This window comes from Neoarius graeffei, chromosome 19 (genome assembly GCF_027579695.1).
Source record: "Neoarius graeffei isolate fNeoGra1 chromosome 19, fNeoGra1.pri, whole genome shotgun sequence".
NCBI lineage: Eukaryota > Metazoa > Chordata > Actinopteri > Siluriformes > Ariidae > Neoarius > Neoarius graeffei.
Window position 1 is genome coordinate 8,824,733 of NC_083587.1, and position 16,745 is coordinate 8,841,477.

Sequence of the window (16,745 nt, forward strand, 5' to 3'; positions counted from 1 at the left end):
CTCCTTTCGCGTCTGTGATTGAGGAATCACACAGTGACTGGAGCAGCCCGGCGGTCCTGGTACCCAAGACTGATAGATCAGTCCGGTTCTTTGTAAACTATAGAAAAAAAAAGTCAACGTGGTGTCTAAATTCGACACATACCCAATGCCTCGTATTGATGGGTTGCTTGATCGGTTAGATGCTGCTCACTTTTATTCGACACTGGATTTAACAAAGGGATATTGGCAGATCCCCTTGACTCCTCTATCCTGAGAGAAAATGGCCTTTTCCACACCGTTTGGATTACACCAGTTTGTCACGCTTCTTTCTGGGTTATTTGGGGCTCCTGCCACATTCCAGCAGCTCATGGAGAATATCCTCCATCCCCACACTGCCTATGTGGCAATGTACCTTGACGACATTATCGCGTACAGCAATGATTGGCCTCGGCACCTTGAACACCTTAGGGCTGTCCTAGAGTCACTGAGGCATGTGAGTCTCACAGCTAGCCCAAAAAAATGTGCAATTGGGTGGGTGGAAGTACGGTATCTGGGTCATGGGCAGGTGTATCCCCAAATTGACAAGACTGCTGCGATTGCGGCTTGCCTGAGGCCCAAGACCAAAAAGAGGGTGAGGCAGTTCCTGGGGCTGGCTGGCTACTATCCTAGCCCATTGACTGATCTCACTAAAAAGGGAGCACCAGATCCGGTCCAGTGGACGGAGCAGTGCCAACAGGCTTTCACCAAGGTAAAAGCTGCAGTGTGTGTGTGTGTGTGTGGGGGGGACTTTTACACTTCCCTGATTTCTCTCTCCCCTTCATTTTACAGACAGACGCATCGGACAGAAGGCTGGAGGCCATTTTGTACCAGAAGGTGGAGAGCAAGGAATTGTAAATCAGCTGCAAGCTCTCGATGCACGAAAGTATGTACAGCACCATTAAAAAGGAGTGCCTGGCCATCAAGTGGGCAGTCCTCACCTTCCAATACTACCTGCTGGGGTGCCCTTTCATTCTCTGTTCGGACCACGTGCCCCTCCAGTGACTCCACCGCGTGACGGATGCCAATGTGCGGATCACCCATTGGTAGTTCACCCTCCAGGAGGTTACATGGTTACATTCAAGGTGGTCCACAGGCCGGGGCACAGATGGTGGTGGCAGACTTCCTGTTCCATTGAAGGGGGAGTCCACTGCAGGATGGATGGCTCCCCGGCCCGAGTCAACCGGTGGGGGTATGTGGCAGTGGGGACATGGCCTAGCGGCAGTTTGAGAATGGAGGGCAGGTCCAAGGTTTCTTTATTTGTACCATACCATAGTACTTGTAAATTCGTTGTGCAGGCAGGAATTCAGCAATACAAAATAACAGCTACGTAAAATACATTGTAACAGACAAGACAACAACAGTACACACATCCATACAATCCTTAAAAGTGTGATTTTTAAAAAGTGCTTCAACATCAATTGTTCAGTATGAACAAAATTATTCACCTCTGGCCTTACTGTTCAGCAATACAATTGCTGTTGGTACAAAGCTCTTTCTATACCGTTTTGTCCTTCCCTTAGAGACCCCAAAACGACGACCAGAGCGAAGGAGCTGGAACTCACCATGCAAAGGGTGTGAGCCATCTTTAAGAATACAGGTAGCTTTACATTGTAACTGTATGTCATAAAGAGAAGACATGGTGGGTTGAGGCTTCCCAATTAGCCACCCAGCCCATTTATTTGGTTCAGGGAGTTTTTATCCTGTAGTGACAGATTACCAAACCAAGACACGAAGGCAAAAGATAACAATGACTCAATAAAAGCATGATAAAATAGGGTCAGCATAGTTTTATCAATGTTAAAACGGAACAATTTCCGAAGATAAAACAACCGCTGATGTCCCCTCTTGCATACTGCTTCGCAATTCTTGTTAAAAGTCAATTTATCATCAATGACAATACCAAGATACTTGTAATTATCCACGCGTTCAACAGATTGGCCCTTGATGACTGTGGGATCATGGTTTGGAGCCTGATTTCTAAAATCAATAATCATGTCCTTTGTTTTGGATGTATTAAGCACCAAGAAAGAAAGATCACACCACCTAATAAAATCCTCCAAGACTGGACCATGGCTGTATTCATTATTGTGTAACAAACTTACAATGACGATATCGTCTGCAAATTTTAAAATGTGCCTGTTTTCATAGACACTCTTACACATCTGTATAAAGGATAAAAAGTAAGGGAGAGAGAACACATCCCTGAATGAATAAGTTTAACTAGAGCCGACAATTCCCCTGTGGGAAATTGTGAGAGTGATGCAGTGCGCGTAGCAGTCACAGTTGCAGGAGCTGAGCTGTACTGTGTGAATGTGTGACTTGGCATGAAGCTACAAGCCTGTGTCTCTCTGAGAGGGAGCAGCCCCTCCCTCGTGTGTGTGTGTGTGAGAGTGAGCAGCCCCTCCCCCACCCGCGCGCTGAGAGCAGAGACAGACACTACGTTCACACTGCAGGCTGAAGTGACTCAAATCCGATTTTTTCGCCCATATGTGACCTGTATCCGATCTTTTATTGACAATATGAATGACAGAGATCCGATTTTTTTCAAATCCGACCCAGGCCATTTGGATATGTGGTCCTAATTCCGATTCCTATCCGATCTTTTCATATGTGACTTCAGTCTGAACCGCTAGGTCGCATTCATCCGACTTACACGTCATCAACAAGCCACAAACGTCACTATTCTGCGCTGAAGTAGGTGGCGGGTCTCTCAAAAAAAGTTACAATAACATGGCTTTGATGTTGCTTTGAACGGAGGTTGCAGTCACTACCCCGCAGAACGCCTGAGCCAAAACCCTTGCCCTCTTCCTTCTCAACCTCCTCCTTAACATCAGGCCATTGTGCATGTTCTGGCTCTGTCGCAACAACTGCATCATCGCCAGGTACTCCATGCTGGCTACTGTCATACACAGGAAACTTTAGGTTACTTATGTAAACACTGGCTACGCTCACTGCGTGTGACGTCGTCGTATCCTGCAATGCGCATGCGGAACACTTTTAGGTCGCTTTTCGTTCATACTGAGGATCACATACAAGTCGCATATATTTGTTAATGTGAACGACCTCACAAAAAAATCGGATTTCACAAAAAAATCGGAATTGAGCATTAAGCCTTGCAGTGTGAACGTAGTGAGAGTGTCACACAGAAAGTGCAGTTTTTCCTCAGAGTGCACCCTCCAAACAACGGGGATTTACATGAAAACGGGAGATATTCACAAAATTCTTTCACATTGAGAGCCACAAGGCTCTCCTGAACACATTGATGTAATTTATTTGTCTGTAGTGTAAAAAGTGAGGATGCTAGAGCGAGTTAAAAACGATTGACTTTTCTGATTTTGCAGTACAAGCGCTGCCACGTTTATAATGGGAGTCTATGGGGAAGCGTGCCTGTCCTCTCCTTACTTTCAGGCTGCTCATTCAAAAACTGTAAAGCCTATCATTTAATTAGACACATTGTGTGAATCAGGACAAGTGTGACTACTACTTTTGAGAAAATTATGTGTGTAGAGGCAAAATTGTGGCTGAAAACACAGTTTAAATGAGAAAGCTTGAGCCTTTTTTTCAGGCTGCCTACACTCTAAATTCCAGAGCCCCACTGGTGTGTAACGCAATAGACACCCATTATAAAGCCTGATTTTCTCCAGATTTGTTCATGGTGTTTGAGCTGGGACAGATCCAAAAGTATAGACCCTAGGAAAAAAGTTGAATGGCAGATCCACAGAGGAGAAGTTTTTCTACGTTTTAAAGTTTGAATCATGTCTCTAGGTGAAAGCATGCCAGAGCAGCGGAGGTTTGATAAATGTTGAAAATGTGCGTTGTTTTTCAATTAATTCCATAGAAAATGAATGGGAAATTTTGGACGATTATCGTATTTTGATGAACAAAGTAATAGCATACCGAGTCCGATCGAGCCGCGCGTTTTGATATATTGTTCGTCTGTGTGCGATGTACGGTTATTGGGTTATTCGAAATCAAAATTTCTAGGTACTCCTTCTCTCCTATAATAATAAGAAGAAACACACAGAAGAACAATAGTTATGCGTGCCTAGGCACTGCATCACTAATTAATTCCATAGAAAATTAACAGGAAATTTTTGGACGATTTTTTCGCGACTATGTCACGAAAAAATCGTATTTTGATGAACAAAGTAATAGCACACCGAGTCCGATCGAGCTGCACGTTTTGATATATTGTTTGTCTGTGTGCGATGTACGGTTATTGGGTTATTACGAATCAAAATTTCTAGGTACTCCTTCTCTCCTTCTATAATAATAAGAAGAAACACACAGAAGAACAATAGTTATGCGTGCCTAGGCACTGCATCACTAACTAGACAATTCCCCTGTGGGAAATCGTGAGAGTGATGCAGTGGGCGTAGCAGTCGCTATTGCAGGAGTTGTACTGTACTGTGTGAATGTGTGACTTGCTATGATGCTCCGATGCTATGATCATGTGTGTGTTTGAGAGAGAGCAGCCCCTCCCCCATCTGCTCCCTGACTGCTGTTGGTTGCCATGGTGACGGTGCACAGGTGGAGGCAGAGAACACATATCATCACAGGCACAGAGAGCATTTTCTCAGAATTTCTTCTCCTTGAACAACGGCGATTTACACGAAAACTAAAATAGATTTCCACAAAATTCTTTCACATTGAGCGCTACAAGGGTCTCATGAACACATTGACGTAATTTTTTGTCCCTAGTGTAAAAAATGTGGACAATAGAGCGAGTTGAAAACAACTGACATTTCTGATTTTGTAGTAAAATCGCTGTCGGGATTATAATGGGAGTCAACTGGGCAGTTGGGCTGTGAACCTGTCACTTTGAGGCTTCTTGTGCGAAAACTGTAAATCCTATCGTTTAGGTTGACACATTGTGTGAATCAAGACAAGTGTGACTCCAACTTTTGAGAAAATTATATGTTTAGAGTGAAATTTGTGGCTGAAAACACAGTTTTAATGAGAAATGTAGAGCATTTTTTTTAAAGCTGTGTACACTCTAGCTCGACTGCATAGACACTCATTATAAAGTCTGAATTTCTCCAGAATTGATCATGGTGATTGATCTGTGACTGATCAAAAAGTATACAACTTAGCAAAAAAGTTGAATGCCACATCCACACTAGGGATGTTAACCGATGACCGTTTGACCGGTGATTGACTGAATCAACGTTAACCGGTTAATTTTTTTTTGGTTGTCGGTGAAAAAAAAAAATCAATCGTTTTGAAGCTGCCGATTTTGGAGCGGAGAACCTGGAATTCTGTGTTTGTAAACGCTTGGGGCATGCCATGCGGCGTAAGGACAACAGCTGACAAATCAGAAACACCCATTCAGTCATGTCCCGCCCCAGTTAAAGACAGCTGACAAATCAGAAACACCCATTCAGTCATGTCCCGCCCCAGTTAAAGACAGCTGACAAATCAGAAACACCCATTCAGTCATGTCCCGCCCCAGTTAAAGACAGCTGACAAATCAGAAACACCCATTCAGTCATGTCCCGCCCCAGTTGAACACAGCTGCCACCAGTGTTACCAGATTGGGCGGTTTCAAGTAGATTTTGGCAGGTTTTGAATATATTTTGGGCTGGAAAACGTCAGCAATATCTGGCAACTTTGGCTGCCACTCGGCGAAAGAAAAGTGTAGACACAGGCTTTTTAGCTTACAAATTACTATTCTGTTTTTTTTTTTATTATTATTATTATTAGAAGGCGCATCGAGCTTAGTCCTGCCTTGGCCAGTGCATTCTGAAAGTATGTTTCGGTCTGTAGCCAACAATGCATGTTATTGCAGATCATATCTCTCCACATAAACTAAAGGCGCAGATGCCGACTTTTTCACGGCTTTTTCATGGACTGTAACGGCATTTGCTTATGTAGTAATTTTAATACAGAATCTACTCTGATGAAATTATTCAGACACTCCAACGCCCCCCCCAAAAAAACCGGATCTGCACGAGCCGTGAAAAAGGCGTGCCGTTTGCATCCCTGTTTAAACTCATAGGTTAACCGACTTTAACCGGCTAATGAGGCTCGGTGGTCGGTCAAGATTTTTTTTAGTTTTCGCCATCCCTAATCCACACAGGAGAATTTTGTCTCTGTTTTAAAGTTTGAATCATGTCTCTAGGTGAAAGCATGCCAGAGCAGTGGATGTTTGAAAAATGTTGAAAATGTGCGATTTTTTTTTCATTTATTCCCATTGAAATGAATGGGAAATTTTGCGTGATTTTTTTGTGACTACGTCGCAAAAAAATCGTAGAATGATGAACAAAGTAATAGAACGCCGAGTCCGATTGAGCCGCACGTTTTGATGCATTGTTTGTCTGTGTGCGATGTACGGTTATTGGGTTATTCGAAATCGAAATTTGTATGGAAGATGAATAAGTTTAAGAAGAAGAAACACGCAGAAGAAGAAGAGTTTGCAGTGCCTAATAAAGCCCTGTGTATAAAATCAGCCCTGAGTTAAAGTAAGAGGTTTCATTGCTGCCAGAGCTAATTGTTAGACACAGTTCTCTCTCTCCAGGGATCAGAGGCTTCGAGCTCAACACCATACGATTCTTCCAACAACAAGACCTCCCGGCAGGGCCGCTGACAGCTTTGGCTGGGCCCGGGACAAAATGCTCTGAATGGGCCCCCCCCGGGGCCAACCCACACACACCTCTCTTATCCCAGTCTCTACTCACTCCAACCCTTAAATGACAGGTATTCAAAAACTATTCAACCGGTCAACAACCATTTCATTTTAGCATTTCAACATTTTTACAGTTTTAACATTTTAACATTTCCTTAGTCTGGAACTATTCAGGTGCGAAATGCAATGCGCCGGACTTTTGTTGTGCGTGCTTACTGTCCAGTGTGAAAAGCAGAGAACAACACACCGCTCGAGAAACGGCGGGATATGATTGCGGGCTAATGTGAATAGCTTCAATCAGATATATGAAACACAATGTTATTAAGCCGTTGTGGTTATGAAATGATTCAATGCCCTGTGCGTTTGATATGGTGTTCAGTGTGACTTGCTCTCCCCTCGTTTGTAACACGAATTGCGTGCCGTGCATGCCTTGGTTGGGGTTACTTTACGGGGCTGGAAAAAGTTGGCTGTGTCTTACCCAGTGATGGGAATAACGGCGTTAGAAATAAACGGCATTACTAACGGCGTTACTTTTTTTAGTAACAAGTAATCTAACTAATTACTTTTTACATCGTTATAACGCCATTCCCATTACTTATAATATAATACTATGCGTTAATTTATTAAAGCTGTTCTCATCTGGTACGCTGCTCGTTCAGCCTTTCTTTACTCTGCTTTTGTGTGGGGCGGGGAGACACGAGACAACGGCACAGTAAGCCAATCAGAGTAGATTTGGACAACATACATAGGTAGGCCACGCCTACTGCACGCTCTTTCAATCGGAAGACACAGCGATGGCGAGCGGTCAGCCCAGCACTGCGCTTTCACATTGGAAATACAGCCATTACTTTTCATTACTTGAAATAAAAGGCAAGAGTGTTTACATGCAATGCACATTATGTCGAGGAACAAAGCGTTTGTCCTCGTCAGTGGCCAGTAATTAGTAACATAATTTTAATAACTACAAAAATATATTACATTTGATAGATGTCTTCTCATATTGTCCCACAAAAATATTAATATAGTGTAGATAATGTTACTAATTGGTTCTGTTAAGTGTCCATTTCAGTCATTAAACACATTTAACATTCACTTTTATGATGATTACACTAATTGAATTTTTTTTTTTTGAGGGGGAACAAAATGTAACGGAATAATTACTTTCCCTGGTAATTAGTTACTTTTATGACAAAGTAACTCCGTTACTAACTCAGTTACTTTTTGGGAAAAGTAACTAGTAACTATAACTAATTACTTTTTGAAGGTAACGTGCCCAACACTGGTCTTACCTGGCTCAGCTGCCCCACTGCCTTTGCTAGTACCTGCTGCATCATCCGAATCTTTTTTAAAATATTTATGCAGTGAGCCCCTGAGTCTCTTGGTTTCTTACTCTCTTTTTCTCTTTTCTTTTCTGTGCTCCTGACTTGTGCATGTTGGCAAATGGCACGCGCGCTGATTGTCGAAGCGCTATGATCGAACGATGTGGTTTTTTTCCCCTTAATCAAAGAGTCAGACCAAACCATTTTTGCATTAGGGGTGGTAGGGGGTTCTTGACACCTTTTTCAAAGACAATAAAGGCAAAAGATCTATAAATCATTTATTGAATGCAAATATAGTACATTTCTCCCCCAAATCAACACATTTTGAAATGAAATAAAATAATCGCAACTTCATGAGAGCCCATTCCTGCCCCCCACCCCCCATTCCTGGGCCCAGGACAACATACCCGTTTGTCCCCCCCTGTCGGCGGGCCTGCATGATGGTAAGGAGGTCACTAGATGAATATTGACCACTTTGCTGATATGAGAATTGCCTCTGCTCACCCTCCATTGGTGCCATTGTTGGCTGGCGACAAATTTGTTATAATGTTCCCATAGTATTGGTTTCTTGCTGTTGCTCATTTGGATTGTCCCACTCCTTTGAGGCAGCCTCAGACCACTGTTCCATTTCCTTTCTTTGCACATCTGGTAATTGTGGGTCATTAGATGGAAATGATCCCTTCATCGCACTGATTTGTTTTGTTGGCTTCCAAAATCACAGATTGTATTCCTTCACTATAGGATTTAAGACGTTGATGGATTGCCATTTCTGTTTTTCCCTTTTGAGATAGGAGTTCATGCCATCTGAGGGTGCTTGAGAAGAATTTTACAGATCTGAGGCCTGCAATACAGCCAGTTTAGCAGTTGATGCAGCCAGTTCAGTCTCATCTCAGCCCATGTTTACATTAGACCGTATCAGCGGATCATCAGATTAACGTTTTTAAAATGATTAGTGTGCACACAGCAACACCAATACACCATTTGCGTGCACATAGCAACGCCAATACACGGATACGCTCGGCTCCGCAGGCATCCTGCGCTCCAAATCACTCCGCCCTGAACAGCGAGTGCCCTCTGGAGGGTGCACACTCCGGCCCTGCGCAGCTCACACAGCGCGCGAGTGAAGTGCACAAGCCACGATTCGGGACTGAGCCGCTGTGTGTGTGATCCCAGCGCATATCACTTACTACTTGCAAGTGGAAGGATGGCAAGCCTAAAGACAATCATAACTACACAATGGGCAGTATTTGCATCAGTATTTGCAGTATTTTCATACTTTTATACTCTTTAATGAAAGGTGATACAAGGCGGAAGTCCGCGCCGTTTTTCAGCAGTCGCGTCACATGACCAACGCCAGCGAATCAGGAAGGTGGATGTCACAGTGATGTTGTCCAATGAGACGCCAGCTAGAGCTCAGCACAGCGTATCCGCGTATTCTGAATGTTTACACAGCACCGGAGCTGACACGATCTGGATTGAATACGTGGACGCTGGCAGATTCCCGTTTCCCGGCGTTTTAACGTAAACGGACAGTGCATCCGCGAAGAAAACGAGACAGATACGGTCTAATGTACACGTAGCCTCAGTTAATTCTATGATAAATTGGACATAAACATTATCCATCACAATAAAAGGAAATATTTAAAAAATATCAGCATTTGTCCAGAAGACTTTAAGTTTATCAGTCATTCATTTATTTACTTATTTATTAATTTGTTTGTTTATTTTACTGAGACATGGTCAAGTCCCAGGATGAGACAAAGAATGCAAAGGAAGCCAGTATTAAGTAGAAGGAACTTGGAATTTTGCATTCGTGATCTGCATCCAAGACCCTCCAATTTCCCTCTTCTGGTACATGGCTGAATAGGATTGCTCTTGGAAGGTGCATTTCCTGAAAGTCAAGTCAAGTTTATTTGTATAGCGCTTTTAACAATAAACATTGTCGCAAAGCAGCTTTACAGAATTTGAACGACTTAAAATATGAGCTAATTTTATCTCTAATCTATCCCCAACAAGCACACCTGTGGCGACAGTGGCAAGGAAAAACTCCCTCAGACAACATGAGGAAGAAACCTCGAGAGGAACCAGACTCAAAAGGGAACCCATCCCCATCCGGGCAACAACAGACAACATGACTATAACATTAACAGTCCGAACATAAAGTCAGCTTTGTTGATGCTATAAACCCCCCACCGATGGAGACCCGAGTGCAAAACCGTTCACAACAACCACAGTCCCAAAGTCAACAAGTCAACTGCAGTCCTAAAGTAAGCAAGTCAACTGCAGTCCCCAGCCACAAAAGCACCACTGCAAGAGTCCAGAGCGTCCTCCAGGTGTGACCCCCAACTGTCCACATGGGGCTGCCCTCCACAGGAGTAATGTGATGGTGATGTGGGCCCGGGACAACATACCCGTTTGTAATAACAGTTTGTCTCCCCCTGTTGGCGGGCCTGCCTCCCGGTTCGGGAAACCATGCCTAAAACAGTCCCCTATGATTTCATCCATTTTCATTTTCAGTGTGTAAAGCTTTCTGCTTAACCCTTAGATGCATGGACGACCAGACCTACACTCTTCCATGAGTGGGGTCAAAAATGACCCCAATTGGAATTAGGGCATTTTTGAGTGGAAACTGATTTTATGTTGTTCAGAGTTGATTATTAATGCCATATTTTGATATTTGACATGTTCATTCACCACTTTGTATGTTTGTGTTTGTCTTGTGTGAATTTGTTTGTTTATTTTTGTATGTCTGTACATGTACAGTTGAATTTGTGTGTGTGTGTGTGTGTGTGTGTGTGCTCATCCGTATAGCGGTATCTCAGAGGATAACATATTCTCCAGTGGAGAGAATGATGAGACAAACAGTAATGACACAATGACAACAGTATGATGTTGTATGATGTTCTCATGCACTTTATTTACATGTTTACTTATCCCCTTAACACCCAAATATAGAAAAAAAGTGTAAAAAAATTTCTTCAACCTAATATATGTTGTTCTAGGAAGGCTCTGATGCAAAAATTGTGTTTCTTTTTTAATTTTGACATTTTAGCAACTTTTGGGGGAAATGTAAAATTACAACGTTGGCTCTCAAGGGTAGGTAGCAGAATTTCACTGGCATCATTCACACACTGTAAATGAACTGGGTGTGTTTGTCTTCACTTTCCTGCTGATAAAGGGTCACAGAAGTGATTGTATCTTCACAACAAACAACAACAATAATAGTCAGACATGTTATATTGTTTTATGACAAGTAATTTATTAAAAAAAAATAATTTCCACTCTTTAACCCTCTGGAGTCTAAGTGCCCACCGGTGGGCAATTTGACACTTCTCCAAAAACACATCTGTAACCCTGTGAGATTTTGTCATTCAAACATATAAGTGACACCATTAAAAACCTTGAAACTTCTAGTTTTCAAATATATATAAAAATAAATAAATAAATAAATAAATATATATGAAATAAATTATATAGCTGGCCCTTTTTAAAGAGAGTGAAAAGAAATCTTTGGATTTTCTGTACTGTCTGACTGCAGCAGCCCCCGAGGCCACACCTATCGCTATTCACATGTAAAGTATCCGGTGCTTGAGTGGCTATTCAGAGGTGAGAGCACACCCATCTAATTAGTATTCGACACTGGCTTGACATAGAATTACTTTTTTACATTTTGTATGGAAACAACAAAACATTTCTAAATGCTCTTTTTACTTTTATGCAGCCAACACTTTTGTTTACAAGGTTCAAACTTCAAAAGTATTGGCTAGATATATTTATTGTGTGTTTTCTTGCACTCATTGGATTGACCAACACACAGTAAAATGTCAAAGTCCAAGGATGAATGCTGTATGTACAAATCTGAAAACAAACTTAAGATGCATTTTTACATCTCCCTTCTTTACCCATGGTAGTCCAAAAAGCAGTTTCTTTGTTCTGAAAAACAAAGGCGGACATCACACTTCATACAAACAGTGTTAGTGTAGCCTTTAGCACACTGTCTGCACCTTCCCCTGTCAGCTTTCTTTGCAGACATCACTTGGTGGGTGTGCATTTCTCCTCTTAGAGGGCTGTAGGTATCATGCCGCCATCTTGTGTCAGAACTACAATTCCCAGTCCACTTCCGTGTGACCTACGTCACGCGTGGGCGGGATCATCTACGTCATCATACAAGGAAACATAAAACAATGGGACAACGCTTCCATCTTGCTCTCTCACGTCTGGCTTCCGATGGATCTGGATGTATAAAGAGGCGCGCTCTCCACCCCAAAAAGACGTCTTCTTTCTTGCAAGTTCCATCACTCAGCGCGATTTTGCTTCTTACCCTTGGCAAAGGTAAACCCTAGAGTCACGCGATCTTTAAACTCAACCCGAGTTACAACCGGTTTACTTGCATTAGAAGTGACGTCATGACTGCAGCCCAGGCAGTCAAAAGTTAAGAAGCGATTGAATCCTTTTTAACTCAAAAGCGCTGTGCATCTTATTCTGATCAGAGACTTTTCCTCACGAACGCTGAGGTTCGGACCAAGAATCCTCTGCTTTCCACGGGAACCACCCAAGTGCTCCGCTGGACCCGAAAGTTTTCTCCGCCTCCATCACGAGCGGCTCACGTGCTCCCACGGCGAGGCCCGAGACTACACCGGCGAATAGGTCTTCATATCTTGCTAAAGGCAGGATTAAGTAAGATTTTGGCATTTGGGCATAATTAGGATAGTCTTAGGAATTTGCTTTTATTTGAAATAGTGTGAATTTAAACCCAGGTTTATCTGTTACACTGTTAGACACGCAGCGTGTTGATTTATTTTGGTTCTATGTTCTCTCAATTGTTTAATAGATAGGCTGCGCATGCTTCTCTCTTATTCTTACTAACATTATAATAATTTCATTATTATACATCTTGATCTCAAGATTTCAGTGGATTCAGTATGGTTATGAGCTAATGGGTTAGCTACAGCTTCCCTTTTGTCTGCTTAGCAACACAAAGCTAATCAAGGCCTACCATGTGCTCATCAGGCCTGATAAACCACACCTCAGCTAGAAATCCACAAGCTAGCTTTTAGTTAGCTACGGCTAATACCCTTGTCTTTAGCAACACGTGCTCAGTAGGCCTCACCAGGCCTAACAGACACACTTTAGCTAGGCCATAGGGCCTTTAGCAAACTCACACTAGCAACACAAGGCTAAACACAGAGCTAATCCTTTGTTCTGTTTAGATAACATTCTTTTGTTTAGCTACCAACTAGCTAGGCCTCCACCACGTGTAGTTAGCTACACGAGGCTAAACACATGGTCAAGTCCTTCACACACACACACACACACACACACCTCACTGCTTGTATATATTGATTTATTATTTTTATCTTTTTATCTTTGTATAATAAACTAATTTATTAAACAAACTGTGTTATTTGTGAACAACAATATCTGAAGTCCCCAATCTTCTCAAAGAATTCAAAAAAGGGTGCAAATGTTATATGGTAAGTGATCTTAATAATTTGGAAATGTACCATAATTTAGCTGTTTGGTAACTTATTATTAAGCACCAGGATTAATGGTATGATTCACTAAATGATTCACTAAACGATTCATTGAACGATTCACCAAATGATTCACTGAACGATTCACTAAATGATTCACTGAATGAGACTGATTCTATGGTATGATTCAATTCAAACGAGTCAAAGTAAATGATTCAATGGGATTGATTCATTTTAATTATTAACCTTCAAAATTTAATGAGACTGATTTAACGAGATTGATCACTTAATTTCAATAATTAACTGATTGCACCCACAGGGCCTAGCAGCTGCAGAACTCATAGGGCTTGAGGATGGCCGCCCTCGCTTTGGCACTGGGACAGATGTGCCAGTCAGGATAAGGGAGGATGCCAACTGGGCCTGAAACTGTCTCCTGATCAGGATCTCTTTCTTTGGAATAGCCCAGGCCTTGCAGTCCCATTTGTACAGGAGCCAAGCGTTGATCACAGCTAGAATAATTGTGTGCCAGAAGATGTAGATGTACCAATGATGGGACTTGAGAGGAAACTTGTACTTGGCCGCAAATGAGTCCAGCAAATCCACTCCCCCCATGTTTTTGTTGTAGGTCGCCACGATGTTAGGCCTCTGAACTTCCACAAATGTTTTGGCAGTTTTGTCCCAACGTTTAACCTTTTCCATTGGTTCTGGGCCAGTAAAGGATGACATAAGTGTCACCTGACGGGTGTCCCCGATAGCAGAGGGTCGTTGAAACGACGCAGAGTTTTGGTCAGAATGGTCGGTTTCCGTCGTACGTCAGAAAATCAATGTTGAAACGGCGCCGTGAAACGTCGATTTCTCCGCCGTCTGAGAGGGTCGATTTATCACCGTTGAATCAACGTGGGTAAAGGTTGATCTGTCGACCGTCAGAGAAGGTTGAATATACGACGTTGAACCATCGTCACTTTTCCCGGCCAGTTTTCAACATTGGTCGGATGATCTAATTCTGGCCCGTAGCCAGGGGGGATCGGAGGGTTCATTCGATCCCCCCCCCCCCCCCCCGCGACACCGCGCCCCGGACACACACGCCCCTCAAGATTACTCAAGATTTATTCATTTGTTCATGTCCGATGAATATACATTGATTCACATTTAAATTTACAATATCAAATCCAGACTAATCAAAAAAAGAAAAGTAGACTAAGTGAGGACGAGTTAGAAAAACGGGTTCATTTCTCCTATGTTTATGTTTACACGTTTTGTTCAGACTGCTTTACACCCCAATCCAGTGGGTGGCGGTAATGCCCCCATTAGACCCCTTTCACTGACGTCACCCGAAACCGGAAGTAAACAAACCCTGCGCCACATTGGAAGACCAACAAACTCGTGATTTGGGGGAAATAAAGGCAGCGCGCGGTATGTGAACCCACGAGGCACTTGGTTCATCAAAAACCTACAATGGTAAACTTTTGTGCTGTGTTAGGGTGTTCTAACAAAGCTGATGGGAAAGGTGAAAAGAAGTCTTTCTACAGAATACCAGCTGTGATTGAGACACAAGCAAACCAAGGAGCTTTCTGCCGGGAGACAGAGAGAGGATTTAGCTGCTTTATGCAGAGCGGATCTGAATACTTCAAGTCTATTTTGTTACTGGTAAGTCACTAGGCTAGAGTGTTGTAGAACATTTTTTTAAATGTTTACTGAATAAAAACATCCTTAATTTTATCAAATATTCTCTACTCTATATTTCATTTCTTTCTTTTGTTTTAATTTTCCTCCCTCCATCCCTCTTTGGATTTTAAATATAGTTTTTCCCCATGGCCAAATAATGAGGTAGGGTGGCATTTAGAAACCCATAGCCTACTGCTGACTTTCTTTATCAATTCTGCATCAAATTAATTTTGGTTATGTTTTTCTGTTTCCATGTACAGGTGTCTGCGCCGCAGGAGGAATAGGCCACAATTATAAATTATAAATAAATCATAAAATGTTTCTAAGAACTTGTTCAAGTGTGTTCTGTTCCTTATAAATGTTAAAAGTTATGCCTCATTAGATAGCTTGACAAACATTAGGAGAGGTGCATTGTTGCATGCATTTTTATATCCTGTTGTACATTAAACAGGACGTAGCCTACGCACATTGATATAAATTAAGTTTCACTTTCATGGTTGAAGTATGCATGTGTGTGTTCATCCTAGGCAAGAGCCCCGATGCTTTATTGTTAGCTAGTTTAATTTAGCCTGTTTTGCTTAATTTGTAGCCTTCCTGTTGTACATAAAACAGGAAGTAAAGTTGGATGAATCATCGCCGAAAATTCAACTATAAATCGACCGAAATACGTAGTTGAATAAAGGGTGAAAGGGGGTCTATTCTCTGTCGACCACCAGCCACTTTTCAACGTCGTTTCAACGGAAACTCGTATGAGCAAAGCGGTGTTGAATCAACGTCGGTGATCGACGGTGATTCGACGGCGTATAGGTCGAAGAACATGCCGATGATTCCACGTCGAATCAACGACCCTCTGCTATCTGGGGTTGTACCATGTCACAGCACAAATGTTCTCCTCCACTCTGACATCAAATGTCCCTCTTCCCAATTTCTTCAAGGTTTTCTCATCATTGAGGTTGCAGTTTGGAAGCTGTACTTTACTGTTAGCACAGTAAGCTAGTGTAATAAAAATAAGTATAGAACAACATAAGTATGCAGTAACAACACAATCACACAAGATTCATTGATGTTGAAAATAAGTTAACATTTTAGGACTATTGTATGGCGAATAAAACTGATGATAATACTTACACGTGTGTTGCTGAGTAAAAATGCTCTTCAGGGTGGTGAGAATGTAAGCAGTAGATGTGTTGATCGGCAACAAATGTATTCCTGACAACCAGAGGTGACAAAAATAAAAAGTTCCTAGGGATATCAACCGAAACTCCATATAAAATGCTTGGGGTACGTTTTGACCCCACTTATGGAAAAGTTGGGTATTGATACAAAATATAAAATAACTTAAAAGAAAAAAACTATACATACAAATCCAAATGAGACCATATCAAAAACACCCTGTTTGAGGAATACATGGAAGGTTAGACAATATAAATGTAAAATGACAAAGATTTTGCAACAAAACTACCACTGGGGTACGTTTGTACCCCACTTATGCATCTAAGGTTAACACACTACACAGGGGGTGATTCTGCCTGATTAGCTTAACAATAATAATAATAATAATAATAATAATAATAATTTTTAAAAAATAAATAAAAACCCCGAGGAAAAAAAAAGTCTGTGAGAAATCAAGTCGGAATTTTGAGA

The 16,745-nt window shown here is 42.0% G+C and overlaps 1 long non-coding RNA gene across 1 annotated transcript; it reads left to right on the forward strand.

The window, feature by feature from the left end:
• The first annotated feature begins 14,509 nt into the window (after positions 1 to 14,509).
• Positions 14,510 to 15,611, forward strand: LOC132867805 (uncharacterized). Its single transcript, XR_009650771.1, has 3 exons — positions 14,510 to 15,083; positions 15,239 to 15,263; positions 15,362 to 15,611. It is a non-coding gene; the product is annotated as an uncharacterized LOC132867805 (long non-coding RNA).
• Positions 15,612 to 16,745: the final 1,134 nt, after the last annotated feature.